The sequence below is a fragment of the Nothobranchius furzeri genome, chromosome 11 (genome assembly GCF_043380555.1).
Source record: "Nothobranchius furzeri strain GRZ-AD chromosome 11, NfurGRZ-RIMD1, whole genome shotgun sequence".
Classification (NCBI taxonomy): domain Eukaryota; kingdom Metazoa; phylum Chordata; class Actinopteri; order Cyprinodontiformes; family Nothobranchiidae; genus Nothobranchius; species Nothobranchius furzeri.
The window spans coordinates 20,679,284-20,684,040 of NC_091751.1; positions in this window are offsets into that span (position 1 = coordinate 20,679,284).

A 4,757-nucleotide genomic window follows, 5' to 3' on the forward strand; every position below is an offset into this window, starting at 1 on the left:
ACTGATGGTGATAAGCTCCATTGTAGCCACAGCTGCCCTGCTCCAACCACCAGCAGCAGGTAAGTAGGGTGAAGTGTCTTCCCCAAGGACTGACAAAAACAGAGCCTGGGTTCGAACTGGCAACCCATAAATTACAGGGCAAACTCCTAACTCTTGTCATGAAGTGATGGTTGCACCTGGCGGTAAGGCGTTTCCTGTTTCCTGTTTTCAGTGTTGCACTCCGTGTAGCTGTTTGGTGTTTGGGGCTCGCTAAAACTGATTTAATTTCTCTGTACTAGGATATCTCTGAGTTATTGTAGCACATAAGCACGCTAAAACACACATTTTCTGCAGTTCCACCTAGCTTTTAGGGAACCATTTGAGTTCGCACGCAGTTTTTTTTTTGGTGTTGAACAGTTTGCTCGTCCAGTTAAGGTTGGTTTATGTTTGACGCGTCTGCAAGGTCCGCACTGCTCCGCCCGGAAAAGTTGTGTCATTTTAACAACCACGCCCCTCCACCGCACCTCCGCACGGCCCAAAATTTCCGCACCGCACACCTAGGAAATTTTCTAACCACGCGGACGGTCAGACGTGGAGAAACATGGCAGACCGGCAAGAACTAGTATGGCAGAGGTTCGTAAATACAGACATTTGTATGATTCAGCTCTCAGAGATCACCGTGATCAACACGTTGTTAATAATTCTTGGAGAGAAATAACTCGCACTGTCGGAAAAGACTAGGACTCTGTTAAAAATGCTGGAATGCCATGTTGTAAACAACAGGCATTTTTACTTCTACTATGGTGTAGTGTTGGATGCATGCCGTAGAGCTCCATGCTGCCCCCTACAGTTTTGGGAGGATATTGGCTCACCGCAGAGACAAGCCGCATGAACCATAAACGTTGCGAGTTGTGAAGCGCGTTCCAGCCGCGAGCCGCATCACCAAGCGGAAAGTAAATGTGTCAAGCATAAACCAAGCTTTAGCTTAGCCTCAGCATGGCTATGGCTACTTCTGTCTCTGCTTCTCCGTCTCCTATCCCTTGCTCTCTGTGTCAGATGTTTAGTTACTCCTCTGCCTCCTTTAGTGATAACGGTACGTGTAATAAATGCAGCATTTTTGTAGCTTTGGAGGCGAGGGTGTCGGAATTAGAGTCCCGGCTCCGTGCTGTTGAAAATCCCGTAAACAGCCGTAGCTGCTTAATTAGCACGGGGCTAACTAGCTCAGAACCACCCCATAGCGGTCCTCCAGCAGAACCCGAGCAGCCGGGACCTCAGGCCGGCTGGGTGACGGTACGCAGGAAGCATAGAACCCAGCCCGTGGGCCACCACCAACCCGTCCACGTTTCTAATAGATTTTACCCGCTCAGTGACGCACCCACTGACAAGCCGACTCTGATCATTGGCAGCTCCATAGTCAGACACGTGGCATTAGAGACTCCAGCAACCATAGTTAAATGTTTACCTGGGGCCAGAGCGGGCGACATTAAATCTTATCTGAAACTGCTGGCTAAGGATAAGCGTAAATACAGTAAGATTGTTATTCACGCTGGCGGTAACGACACCTGGTTACGCCAATCGGAGGTCACTAAATTGAATGTTGCTTCGGTGTGCAAGTTTGCCAAAACAATGTCGGACTCCGTAATTTTCTCTGGCCCCCTGCCTGATCGGACCAGTGACAACATGTTTAGCCGCATGCTGTCCTTCAACCGCTGGTTGTCTAGGTGGTGTCCTGAAAACAACGTGGGCTACATTGATAATTGGAAAACTTTTTGGGGAAAACCTGGTCTGATGTGTCGTAGTATAACACACCCCTCTGCAGCTTCTGTCCTGTTACCCACCCACTACCCCATAGAGACAGTGTCCTGCCCACAGCCAAAATCACACAGATTAAATATCAGGCTTCATAAAGCAAACCATGGAAATCTCATAAATATTAGAACAAATTCAACTGAGCAGAAAACTAGAAAAATTAAATGTGGGTTGTTGAACATTAGATCCATTTTTTCTAAGACTTTGTTAGTTAATGAGTTGATTTGTGATAATCAGATCTCTTTGCTCTCTCTCACAGAATCCTGGCTGCAGCAAGAGGACTATGTTAGCTTAAACGAGTCGACTCCTTCAAATTATTTAAATCATCATATTGCTCGAAGTACAGGGCGAGGAGGAGGAGTGGCAACCATTTTTCATTCGGACTTATTAATCAGTCCCTTACAGATTAATAGTTACAGTTCGTTGGAACATCTTACTCTTAGTTTTCCTAATCCAGATAGCAAAACTGTAAAACCACTCTTGTTTGTAGTTTTATATCGTCCACCAGGCCCTTACTCTGAGTTTTTGGATCAGATCTCTGTTTTTTTATCTGATTTGGTGCTACATACTTATAAGGTCATTGTAGTGGGGGATTTCAACATTCATGTGGACATTGAAAATGATAGCCTCAATGTAGCCTTTAGTAATATCTTAGACTCAATTGGTTTTACTCAAAGAATACATAGCTCCACCCACTCCTGCCATCATACATTAGACCTTGTGCTGACTTATGGCATTGAGTGTGAGGAAATAACAATCTTTCCACATAATCCAGTCCTCTCGGACCACTTTCTGATAACCTTTGAGTTTTTTTTATAACTGAGTTCTCGAGACATGAAAGTAAATTTCACTATAGTCGATCTCTATCTGACAACGCTGTTGCATCTTTTAAAACAACTGTTCCATCTTTACTGTCCTCAGCATCTCAGAGGCATGCAGCAGAGGGCAATATTTTCAGTTCTAGCCACTCACAAATTGATGCCTTAGTTCATCTTGTTAATTCCTCTTTACGTGTGGCATTAGATGATGTTGCCCCTTTAAAAAAGAAGCTAATTAGGGACAGGAAGTTGGCTCCCTGGTTTAATTCTCATTTACGAGCCTTAAAACAAAACTGTAGGAAATTGGAGAGAACATGGTGCTCTACGCACCATGAGGAGGCCTACCTATCCTGGAAAAATAGTCTTGTGCTTTATAAAAAATAAGCTTCGACAAACTAGAACTGCTTATTTCTCAGCATTAATTGAGGAGAATAAGCATAATCCTAAATTTCTCTTCAGTACAGTTGCTAAACTTACACAGAATCATAACTCTGAGCCATCTATTCCCTTAGCCCTAAGCAGCAATGACTTCATGGGATTTTTTACAAGTAAAATTACTTCTATTAGAAACAAAATCTTTAGCATCCTCCCTAATGTGATTTATTCTTCCTCAGTAAGCGAGGCAGCATCAGAGGTGACTGTAGAACCTCATCTGTGCTTGAACCGTTTTGATCCAGTTGAGCTTTCAGAGTTATCAAAAATATTAGCTTCATCTAAACCTTCAACTTGCATTTTAGATCCAATCCCAACCAAATTATTTAAAGAAGCAGTTCCTTTGGTTACTGCCCCCATTCTAGATATAATCAATCTATCCTTAGTAAATGGATATGTACCACAGGATTTTAAGGTTGCTGTAATCAAACCTTCACTTAAGAAGCCTTCTCTGGAATTATATGAATTATAGACAAATATCTAACCTTCTATTTTTATCCCAAGTCCTGGAGAAAATAGTGGCCATCCAAGTATGTGAGCATTTAAACACTAATGCTCTGTTTGAGGAATTTCAGTCTGGTTTTAGAGAGTATCACAGTACTGAAACTGCATTAGTGAGAGTTACAAATGATATTCTCATGGCCTCAGATAAGAATCTTGTGTCTGTTCTAGTCTTGTTAGATCTCAGTGCTGCCTTTGACACAGTTGATCACAATGTTCTTTTAGAAAGACTTGAACATGTTGTAGGGATCAAAGGAACAGCGTTAGGCTGGTTTAAATCCTACCTGTCTGACAGATTTCATTTTGTAAATGTACATGACAAATCTTCTTCATACTCCAGGGTTACTTGTGGAGTACCACAGGGTTCAGTGTTTGGACAAATTCTTTTTACTATATATATGCTCCCAATTGGTAAAATCATTAGACAGCATGGGATAAACTTCCACTGTTATGCTGACGATACTCAGTTATATTTATCCATTAACCCTGATGAACCTAATCGGTTGGGTAGATTACAGGCTTGTCTTGAGGACATAAAAAATTGGATGACTCTAAACTTTTTGATTTTAAATCAAGACAAGACGAAAGTTCTCATCTTTGAACCAGAAATCCAGAAAAGGAAATAGCTTAATCAATCACCTGACCTGAATGGCATTACATTAATCTCCGAGAACAGTAAGGAACCTTAGTGTTATCTTTGACCAGGACTTGTCATTCAAATCCCAGGTTAAAAAGGTTTGTAGGATTTCCTTTTTCCACCTTCGGAATATTGCTAAGATTAGAAACATCCTCTCCAGGAGTGATGCTGAAAAACTAGTTTATGCATTTATTACATCAAGACTGGATTACTGTAATTCATTACTCTCAGGAAGTCCACAGAATGTAGTTAAAAGTCTTCAGCTTGTCCAAAATGCTGCAGCTAGAGTTCTGATGAGAATTACAAAGAGAGATCATATCTCTCCTGTCTTGGCTTCCCTACATTGGCTACCTGTTAAATTCAGAATAGATTTTAAGATCCTTCTTCTCACATATAAAGCTCTTAATAATCAAGCTCCATCATACATCAGTGATCTGATTGTTCCATATGTTCCTAACCGAGCACTTCGCTCTCAGACTGGAGGTTTACTGGTGGTTCCCAGAATATCTAAACTTAGGATGGGAGGCAGATCTTTTAGTTATCAGGCTTCTCTCCTGTGGAACCAGCTCCTAGCCTTAGTC